This window comes from Nyctibius grandis, chromosome 3 (assembly GCF_013368605.1).
Source record: "Nyctibius grandis isolate bNycGra1 chromosome 3, bNycGra1.pri, whole genome shotgun sequence".
Taxonomy (NCBI): Eukaryota; Metazoa; Chordata; class Aves; order Nyctibiiformes; family Nyctibiidae; genus Nyctibius; species Nyctibius grandis.
The window spans coordinates 50725701-50737809 of record NC_090660.1 but is presented as its reverse complement, the minus strand read 5'-3'; positions in this window follow the sequence as shown (position 1 = coordinate 50737809).

The window sequence follows — 12109 nt, the reverse complement described above, 5'->3', positions numbered from 1 at the left end:
TGGGCGGGAGTGTTGATCTGCTTGATGGTAGGAAGGCTCTGCAGAGGGATCTCGACAGGTTGGATCTATGGGCCGAGGCCAACTGTATGAGGTTCAACAAGACTAAGTGTCAGCTCGTGCACTTGGGTCACAACAGCTCCATGCACTGCTACAGGCCTGGGGAAGAGTGGCTAGAAAGCTGCCTGGTGGGAAAGGACCTGGGGGTGTTGATCGATGGCTGCTGAATATGAGCCAGCAGTGTGCCCAGGTCGCCAAGAAGGCCAATAGCATCCTGAATTTTATCAGAAATAGTGTGGCCAGCAGGACTAGGGAAGGGATCATCCCCCTGTGCTCAGCACTGGTGAGGCCACACCTCAAATACTGTGTTCAGTTTTGGGCCCCTCACTACAAGAAAGACATGGAGGTGCTGGAGCGAGTCCAAAGCAGGGCAAAGAAGCTAGTGAAGAGTCTGGAGAACAAGTCTTATGAGGAGCAGCTGAGGGAACTGGGGTTGTTTAGTCTGGAGAAAAGGAGTCTGAGAGGAGACCTTATCACTCTCTACAAGTACCTGAAAGGAGGTTGTAGTGAGGAGGGTGCTAATCTCTTCACCCAGGTAACAAGTGATAGGACAAGAGGAAACGGCCTCAGTTTGCACCAGGGGAGGTTTAGATTGCATATCAGGAAAAATTTCTTCACTGAAAGGGTTATCAAGCAGTGGAACAGGCTGCCCAGGGAAGTGATTGAGTCACCATCCCTGGAGGTATTTAAAAGATGAGTAGATGTGGTGCTTAGGGACATGGTTTAGTGGTGGACTTGGTAGTGTTAGGTTAATGGTTGGACTCGATGATTTTATAGGTCCCTTCCTACCAAAACTATCCTGTGATTCTTACTCTGTGAAAATAATACCTGTTACTGCCTAGCATTGCAAGAATAACAATAGGAAGAATAAGAGGTTTAAGAAATAGAGCTTCTGTGGTATAGTGCAGTTATATATTTGTTGGTGGAAAAAATAAACCACTAGTGGCAGACAAAACAACGGCCTTCTAAAGCACTAAGAAAACCTCAAACAACAGATTACAGTGAAGATGAGGATAAATTCTGTTCCAGTTCTGTTAGCTGAATAATACGGAAAAAACAGATTAATTTTGTAACAAAAACCCCATAATTTGATATAGGTAAAAACTTTTAATTAAGAGGTAACAAAACACTGCAACACGGTAACAACGGATGTGGTAGATACTCCTTAATCTCCTTAGAGATCATTAGGACCATCTGGTATATGTACTCAATCCTACTTTACAGAAGGATTTTGAAACAGTGACTCCTGAGAAAAACAAAACTCTCTGTCCTTCAAAGTACTGAGCAGAACCAAAAGTGCCAGAATGAAAGATATTCTTTTTTTTGTGGAATTTGGTGTTGTCTTTGCTTGCTTTAATAACAACAAGCAAATGACAATAACAAAGTAGAAAAATTCATGTAAGCCAATCTAATCTAATTCATTAACATGCAGCTTCTGAAATATATTTCTTATCTCAAGCAGAGGCCTAACATGATGTTGTTTCAGTTGCAAGTCCTGGTTTGTGCATCAGTGTTAGTATGATTATAGTGAAATTTGTCTCTCTTCTATGTTGCTATTTTTATTTTTCACTTATTAAGATAAAGAAGAAAGGATATTGGTAACTAACAAACACCTACAAACTACTGTGTTAGAAAGAGCTTGAATGCATAGAAACCTTCATATTTTCAACCATACATTTGTTCATTTGTACTCTCTCCACTGGCTATTTGTCCTGGTTGCATTTTATATGGCTGATTAATGATAATCCTAGTGTATTACAGTGCTGCTGCTCTATTTTCCTTACAGAAAGGACTGTTTATGGGTTCATTTTCATTGACCAGTTTAGGTTGCATACAATATGGCAGACACTTCAGTGATATTACTTCTAGAATTCCCAAAGAATTAATGACATATATATCAGCTAGTTTAATTAATGTATATGTTTTTTGGTCTTTTTTTTTTTTTTAAAATCCATATAAAACAATAATAAAATTTTCCAGATTATGCAAAGGAGTGGATTAATCCTATTCTTGCTGCTTGTTACCGTTGCTGAATTTCATCTAGAGTCAGGTAGAGCTATACCAAAAATAGCCTTGCTAGGCTGTTGCACGACTAGCTATTTTAAAAGCTACTACTTAATCTTGAGGAGCGTCTTCTTTAACACACGTCTTGATGTGACATTTGACCAAATTATATTGACGGGTACTGCATATTAACATAGTACGGCTGCATGTGTCTCTACTAGTCACCCAGCATTTCATTTACATACAGAGCAATTTCTTAGATGTTATGAATGTGATATAAATTTAACTTCATTCTAATTTGTATATTATTTTCTTCATTTTGTAAATATGCTATTGTACCTTTAGGGAAGGTCTTCAAACTATTATATAGAATTGCCAGAGTAATTATCTGTACATGGACAAAAAGGCTTTAGAGAAATGAATTTTTTAGTTGATTAGTGCCTTTAAGTCTGTGGATTTTAATCAGCGTGGAGCTGACTGACTAGAAATCCTGTCATTCTTATTGTTTTATAATGGTTTACTGATTGTCTTTTCAGGTAGTATATTAACACATGTTATCTGACACCAGTATTTTACTAGAATAGCTGTGACACTGTAGAAAAAGCCCAGATGTCATTTCAGATTACAAACCCCTGAGTCTTCAAAGCATGACAAGCAGTAGCCAGAAGTCTGTCCATACTAGAGTTTCAAAACATCTTTTACAGTATCAAATTGTGATATATATTTCTTCAAATCCTATGTTTCGCATTAAAAACCTATAGGAACTGTAGGGAAAGATAGGCCATTTGTTTTAAATGAGGGGAAAGGTGTCAAAGGTGAAGGATGAGATTTCCTGCAGTGACTGAAGAAAACAAGTGGTAGAGCTGTTCCCTGTTCAGCCCACAAGCCAAAGGAGATAGTATAGAGAATGGGGTGACATATTCTACATTTTACAACCTCATGCCATAGTATCCTCGTCATTCTCAGTCCCTTAGTGGAGTTACGTTAATCACAAAAAGACACGAGTGAAACAACATGGAGAAGTAGCCTTTTTCTGAATCAAAGCCAGTGACTGTTGGTGTCATTCTATGCCATTTGAACTTTGTAATATAAAACTGGCTACACAATACCTATTTTCTAATCAGTGTGAACATACAATATGAGATAGACAGTCTCTTGCCTTTTTCAACCCTATTCCATCAGTATTTTTATAACTGAGCAAGTGGTTGCTGATCTGCAGCTTGCTGGAGATATATGTAGCTGGGACCCACTCAGTATTTCTGGGTTTGGTTCAGCATTCCTACGTTTGACTTCCCTTAGGTTACTGCTGCCTCTGCTGTGACTCTGTGGACAAAGATTCTGCCTCTGCTGTGACTCTGTGGACAAAGATTCACATTATTTTAGAAACATGAAATCATTATTTCACTTACTGCACTTACTGTCTTCAATCATATTAGACAGAGCTGGAAGTGCAGCTTCAAACACTTCAGTCATGCCCTAGGCAGAAGGCAACTCAGGTCTTCTTGCTGCAATTCCTTTGTACTGCTTTAGAAACAGCCTGGTAAAGATGACCCAACCCATCTAAAAAGTCTCTGGGTACAAAGAGTCACCCACACCATTCCCATCAACAGAAGAGTGTGTGTATGGAAGGATACACTTCTGGTGGGCAGGATTCTGCCAGACTGCTTTCCTTCTGGAGCAGTGATTTTTGGGAGTGCTGGTTAAGGTAAACACTGCATATGGGTGGAGCCAAAGGCAATCCAATATTACTATAAACTTTTCTGTGAGTGCTTGTGTTACTGTTTTTCAGCTGGAACCAAAATAATATTAAAATTAAATCTGGAACTTCAGAAAGTAGTCAAAATTAAATGCTTCTTTTGGAGTCTACTGAATTCCCCCAAATGGACCAGCAGGTATCACAAGGAATGTCACACTGACACACACACAGAGCTCCAGCAGATTCCCCAGAGGTAGTTAAACCTTTAAGATTTCTGCCTGGTTGTTGTGGCATCTTCTTTTGGAAGCATAGCTTTTTCACATGTTATTTACTGAAGAATAGAAATTATTTGGTGAATAGTTTCACAGACAAGAGACACAGATATTCCTACTTCACTTTCTTGTAAGGAAGAAAAAGAAGGAAAAATGAAGTAGGAATATCTGTGTCTCTTGTCTAAACACTGGTAAATTAATGATTTTACTTGGTTCTTCTTCACAGATTATTCTGCCATAGAGCTACCTCCTACTTCAGTCCAGATGCTTCCTAGATAAAGAAAAATTGAAATGCTTACTTTAGGACTTAACTTTATGAAAAATTATGTTCATTTTCTGCAGTCCTTCAATAGCTTCAGCAGTTTTATTCTGAAGAAAAAATCAATTTAGTAAACAGATGCTGAGATACTAAAAGATGCAGTTATGCCAGTAATTGTGGTATACTGCACTCTCTACACTAAAAATAGGTAAATGTTTAGATTTAATTGTAGCTTTCCTTAACTATGACTATTATTTATTTTTAAGATAGTTCGCACTATAGAAAATGATTACTAAAACCATGTCTTTTAGCATAAATATTTTGCTGATTAAAAAGACTTACACGTGTACACAGTAAAAACAGAAATTTTTGCCTTCTGGCATTTGCTTTTTATTGTAGAGAAGTAGCAAATCCAATTACAAGATGTTTGATTCACTGGGCAAATCCTAGTGGAACATTTTCAGCTCTGCAGGGTACCACTCAGTGCTGAAGAACCACTTGTCAGCGTAACGATGTAAAGGACCACATTCTGTGATTCACATTTGAATCTGTTGGCCAAATGATTTTCAGAAAGGCACTTCATAAAATGTTCCAAAACTCTCTTTAGGATTCAGTTTCCTTTTTTTGCTTTCATCCATAATTATTCTTTGCATATATTAAAACTAATAGTGCAATGAATTCACCTTTCCCAAGGTTTCTGAGGAGGTTTAATTCCTCCAAATAAGAAACGCCCAAGGATAAAAAGAATATTAAACATTCCAGTTAAGCAGATGCTTTTTACTATAATTTGACTTGTTTTTAAACTGGTGGGTTTGGCTTTAGAGTCAATTTTCCACATGAAATGAGGTAAATCAGAAACACCCTTAAATGAAACCATCCAGTCTATGTCAAAGGGAATCTGGACTGAAATCAGATTCAAATGTTTATGTTTCAGGAATCTTACTAGGACTCATTTGTAAAGTAAATAAATAATCATAAAAACAGTCCCTTACAAGCTGTTAAAGAAACCATACCTACACATAAAAGAAAGTAAGGAAAGAAAAAAAAATTAATTTTAATTAACTCGCTTTGTGCTCTGTTTATTAATAAAACACATTAAGGTAAATAAAACAGGGAACAATTACTTTTAACAGTATTAAGAATTTTCATTATAAGCTAGAAAATTTGCTCTGATACATAATGCAGTTTAAAGATACAATTTAAATTCATGAACAGACAGTGTCTCTTGCATACATACACATACGCGCTCTGTGCCCCACCAGAGTGGAAGTCAGTTGGAAAAATGCTGAAAGAATGCATGTCCCTCAGAAAGGTTGCAATAATATCAAACAGGAAAGGGTAGAATTTGCCTGCTTTTTGATAGAGACAGCAAACTGAAGAGTATTTGTCATTTTCAGAATAGTGAGAAGCAGAGATGGAAAAGACTTAGTTGACAAACTTGTTAAAAATATAATATTGTTTCTTGCCTTTTTATTCTCTTAGTCTAGTTCTTAGTTGATGAATCTTCCATTACCTCCTGCAATAGAGTAACCTCAGTTTCAGTTCTGCTTAGGTCTCGAAGAGTGGATGCTTGTGTCTCCCTTATTCCTTTTTTTAGTATTTCACTGTTCTGCTCTGCTACCAGGAATATATCTTATCCTCTTTCTTCACTCATTCTATCCATTATGTTAAAGGCTAATACCCTTTTTTTATCTGTCTCATATATCAAAGATATATTAATCCATTAAGCACTTTCCAGGCACTGAGGTATTCAGAACAGGATAGGAACAGAGCATTAGGTCATCCAGGCCAAATAAAGGTGTTGTATAATCAATTTAATGTCAGAGATTTTAAAAAAAGATTTCTTTTCTTTTCTGTTCTGTTTCAAGGTGTGGAATAAAATATTCCAGATATAGTCTAACAAACCCCATCAGATTTGCAAATTTTACATATTTTTAGTTTTTTTTAAATGGAATCACATTTTATGAGAGTCACAAAAAAAAAATCCTAAAAAAAGAATGCCTTTTCTAGCTCTTGATATTGCATCCTCCAAAAAATTCTTGACTTTAAAGCTATTTTTAAAGGATATGAGTTACTTTAGACCCCTCTGTTATTCCTATATTCTAACATAACATCAGGGAATAGTTTCATGTAAAAAAAAAAAAAAGAAACTAAAAAATCTAAGTTGCACAGTATCCAGGACCTAGGTCTTCACACTCTTCATAGTCAAGATTCCTTTTCTTCCTATGATATTTCAGAGCATAAATTTTGTCCATTACTTTCATATTTATTTATAAAATAAAATTCCACTTTCTCTTATCATCTTGCTACTTGGTACATGCAACATCTCTTCCTGCAAAATGAAGGGGAAAATACTGTTTATACTTCCATTATCATTCAATATAGTCCTTACCTTAATTAAGGTATCTTGAGACATTCTTATTAATTATAAATTCCCTTTTGACTAAAAGTCCATTAATCAGAAAGTCAGGAACACCACTAGAATTTGTGTTGAAACTTGCCTTTCTAAAAGCCATTGTTCAACTTGTACTGTGTTGTTGGGTGGTTTTTGAAATGTATTATATCTATGTAGGAAATAGCCTTTGAAAAGTTCCTAGCTATTATTTGGTGCCTTGAACACTCATACATACTTCTGGTAAAATGCTGCCTTTTTAACACACTTTTATCTCAGGTCCTTAAATTCTGGTCTTTCTTCAAGTGTATTGCATTATTTTAGAGAGGAAAAGAAAAAAAAAAGCAGTGAGAATAGTGGGAAATTGGACTAAAAATTCAATATGACTAAAGACTTCAAAGTAACCCCCAAAACTCAGCTGATATTATTTCAGCTAATTGTTATTGTTAGTTGATAAGATTACTTATTTTCTGGACTAATACTCTTGATAAAAGAAAGCCAGGCACCCAGTTCTCTTTGAAGCTGGCAATATATTTCGTTGTTTCTCCATATTTTCTGTTCTGTTTTTTTTTAACATTAATTTCTTTCCTTTTCCAACCAGTTTTTACCTTATTACAACATGATTCTTCCTCTTCCTAGCCTACATTTAATTCTCCTTTCTCACTGAAAAGCTGAGGCACTGAGGGTCCCTCCTCACTTTTTTCCCATTCTTTGTTTAAAAACTGTTTTTCTGTTTGCACTTAAGACTGATGAACTACCTACTCACCTGTCAGTTTTGTCCCCACCACTGTAACTCATCTGCAATAACAGTTTATTGCATCTTTATCCAAGTTTTTTACTTCTCTTTAATCTTTGTGTCATTATCCCCTCGTTACCTGTGTGAGCCTCTGTTGCTTCTCTTCAATGTTCTCTCTCAATCAGACCTCTCTGTACAGATTTCTTTTGATATTTTACTTCATAGAAATCTATTGTAAAAAATAAATTGTACTGCATTGTTGAGCCAGAGTCCCTGTGAACCATTCAAAGGGTAATTTTGCCTATTTCAAGAGTGCTTATGTACTTTGTAGCTTTAGCTTTTGTATCTCCAACTGAGCAGGTATCCTCAGTACTTTATATATTATCGGAGTGTTAAAATGCACAATCAAACTCAACATGTTTAAACTCATCACCGACTTTTTCTTTCACTCAAAGAAGCTTCTTAAGCCAAGAAGCAAGTGGAGGAGAGAGGCAGAAACAGGAGGAGTTCACACTGAAGGTAAATCCTGGCTAGGATTACTTTAATAGGGTAGGAATCATGATGAGTGGTAAATGACAAGAAGTGACAGACTAGAAAAGTCTTATGTTTAAAATGCAGTGATTAAGAAAGAAAGAAGATATACATGGAGTCAGACCTGCATTGGAAAGGAGCACCAAGTGTGCTGGGCCAGAGGCCTTTCAGTCCACATGAGAGATTCACTGGATGAATTGCCTCCTGGTCTGTGCACACAGTTGTAGAGCAGGGCTGTGGAAACCAGCAAGCAGGTCCTTTGCATGTTTTGATTTTCTCCTCAGCTTTACAATTCAGACTTAGCTATAAGTCTATAGATATATCCAGTTTAGCTCAATTGAAGTTATTCAGAAATATTACTTCTGGAATAGTTTTGTGTGCTTTCAACTGAAATCTGTAGGAGCTGCAGAAATTCAGTGCAAGAGCCCCAAGTCTGGTAGAAAACAGCAGAGCACTCTGTTAAGAATTAAGTACTCTTCCAATTGTTTCAAAAGAATATTAAAAACACCAAAGGCTGGTGTTGGTCCTGTGACATTAGTGTGGTGCAATGCATGGTCAAAGTAGTTCCTCCAGAATAAAGGAGGTAAGAGAATGGATTAAGAATATTATAAACGTTACTGTCCTCACATACTAACAAAAGAAATTTTGCAGTCAAGAAAGGAGGAGAGTTCACGGAAGGCAGAAGTAGTCAGAAAATTTCAAAGATCCATGAAGTACTGTGTTGAAAAGCAGGAGACAAGGCTTGGGAGTTGAACTAAGGAAGAAATACGAGGCCTTTGCAAATAGCAAATTTATCTACAGATGGTGCATGTTTGAATTGTTAACAGTGCCAGGATTTCTGTGTTTCTTTTAAATAAGAATGTGTAAAGGTGAAATATTAATTTCCTGAATAAATTTTCTGAATAAAGAAACAAAGTAACAAGATAAAGTTTAAAAAAAACTAAATCAAACCCAAAACCAACCAACACCTAACTAAATGAAACTTAAAAGTATATTATGGGTAAAACTGACTTTCTACAACTAATTTTGTACCATTATCTGTATTAATTTTCTTAAATAGAAGCAACTATATAATATCAATGTCTGACCTTGGAAACTTGCTTATAAAAATTATAGACTTATGGTGTTTGTCAGTAAAATATGACCAGGACTATTTCTGTCATGACGATTTCAGTAAAATTTATTACTATTTATATTGGTAACTTTTATATGTTTCTGTAAATTCAGCTAGCAACTCATGGAGAAGAGCAGGGAAAGTAAGCATGGGTTGTATTTCCCATCCCTCACTGCATTGATTACTATGTTTGTGAGAGGAGTGGGGGAGTTTCCTCTAGGAAGTAATATTTTAAGAAAAGCCCAGGATAGGAGATAGGAGACCTCTTCATGGAGATAGGCATATTTTTTGTGAAATTGATGCGTAGAGCTTTGGGTAGTTCTGTCAAAGTTCATCCCTTCACGGTGGTTCATGAAAATTTGTAGTGAAGAAGTAGCATTTCAAAGTTCATTGAAATGAGTGGATACTTTTCAAGTTACTTCTTGGCCTTGGACCTGGCCATCAGCATGCCTGCTTTGTAGACATTTCCTTTCCTTCCTCAGGCTTGAGAGCATTCTCTTGTTCCTACATAGCCGAGTTGATAACTTCAATGCATATAAACATATGAATATGCATGAGCTCTCAAAGATGCCATGATTCACTAAATCAGATTGATTAAATTTGCCCCCAAAATAAGTTCTTATAGAAGAAACTACTGAAATAGGTTTCTATGGATATCTCACTTCTTTAAAGCTAGTTTCATCCACATAATTCCCTTTGTTTAAGGAGTCTGTCAGAGTTTCTGATTTTAATTCATTGCAAGCCAGCTGAAACTGGGAAGTCCATAAAGTTGCCATAGTAACTGAATGGACAAAGACTTACTTCACTAGTTTATATAAGTGAGAACTCATATCCTGCAGACAGTAATGGTATTAAATTATTTAGACCTATAAAGTCCACTGTTAATGGATTACATATATATTTAATAAATAGGTGTCAGTTCCTTAGTTAGTGAAAAATGGGCTTTTATTGCCCCATGCTGTTTCAAAAGTAGTTGTATGTTGGATAGTAAGCCAATCAAAAGTCAAGGGAATGAAAAGGAACAAGAAACCAGGATATGGTAACAGTAGTGCTTTCCATGTTAAGAGAGGTTATGAGTTGTGTTATTAATTTATTAAGAGTTTATTTTGAAAACATTCTCCAAATTGAGCTGTTAAACTCCATAAAATCCATGTGAATTTAACAGTATCAGATGACAGCACACTTTGAATTTTGCAATCTAGTGAAAACAACGGGACTGGAGTCAATTGTTACTGTTCTCAGTCCACAGATATAATTTACAATGACACTGCTCAGGTAACAAGAAAATGTGGAAGTGCAAGACTGAAGGAGAAGCCTCTTGAAGAATGTGTTATGAATCACACAATTTTATCATGGGCAGCATGATTTATTTAGGGGCACTGCATTCTTTTGGATTAAGAGTGTGACGTAGACAACAGTTAAGCTGGGTGGTATCAAGATGGATGTGACAAAATTAAGTAATAAAAAATAGTTATATATTTGCTTAGTTCAGACAATTTCCTGCTTCTCAGCTTCTTGATCACAAACTGAAAATCTTTTACTTTGAATTGATTTGAGATCACCCACTAATTCTGAGAACAATAACAGTTCTGGTTTTCTTTCTGCTTAATTTTATCCTCCTTCCCCACACCACCTCCTTTATGCAACATTTAGCAATTGGGCAGATTAAAATCATAAACCAGGCCTACTGTATTGCAACTTTCCTAAGTAGGATTGGTAAATATTATAAATATCATGAACATCCTTTGGGAACTTTGCACTAGTAAATGGAGAGGGACATTTTAATCATTGAATCTACCTATAACTTCAATGTCTTTGAGAACCAATTCTATATAATTTAATTCCCTACATTAATGAATTCTGTAGCTCTTTTTTCATGAGATTCTCGAGTACATCAGTTATCCATTTTAATCCTGCAAGTGTGAAAAGAACAGCCCAGATGGGAATTGCCACTACACCTTTATTGTATTTTACGTTGCTTTATTTCATTCTTTTCTTGCATTTTAATTCTAGTGCCAGCTTTCAGCAGGATGTTTTCCCTGAAACTTTCCCCTGCACATTTAATTCAAAGAGCAGACTGACACCTATATTTCTCCCTGGGTGGAATTCCACTGGTTATCACGCTATCAGGTTTTAACACTAGATTTATATTTTGTGTCATGCCAGCTATCTCTTATCATTCCAGGTGGTTTGAGTCCTTTTATAGGTTCTTGCCCAGGACTTGTAAATAGTGGATAAATGGCATGAGAGGCAACAGGATGTGTAAAACTATTCAGAGAAATGAAAGGAAGATTGTTAAAAAAAGTGAAAGAAAACAGAGAACAGTTAGATACACTATCATAAATTTCTTTTGTTGTCCCATACAATAAAAGAAGGGTTGTTTTTTTTTTGTGATTTTAGGTAAGTTTAGCTTTGATCAGGAAGCTCTCATGAGCTGTGAGATAACATCGGCAGCTGCCTTAATGAGAGGGTTCCTCTCATCTCCCTTCTCCAACATCCACTAGTGTTCAGCACATTTTGACTTCAGAGTTCTCTAACGGAAAATGGTTTTTTTGTTAGAAGATGCCCTATGATTCAGAACTTCTGATACAAAACTAGTTTTTATGGGGGTTTTTTTGGTTAGTTTTTTTTTCTTTCAAAGGCTGTTACAGAGCATGTGAACTTCGTATTGTATGTGCTACAGCCTATTTCACCTTCAACAGTAAGTGTTAATTTTAAAGAAAATATTTGTCCTCTAGACACTCCGAATTAAAAGGCCACTCTGAAAATCAGTGCCTAAATCACAGAAGTGTATGTAACTGCTTTCACAAAGGACATCATATGCCAGTGTAATGAATGCAAGGTATTTTCCTGTGCAGGGTATCTGCAAAATATAGATATGTTCTCAATTACCTTGGATTGAAACTTCATTCAGTTGTGCATCATAATTTCACTAGTGCTTTGTTTAAAAAAACTTAAGATTAAAGTATATAGACAACTGGCTGAAAACTCATGTAGAGATAAACTGATTACTCCCTGGTCTCACTGTTTCGCTATAGAGAAGGATGT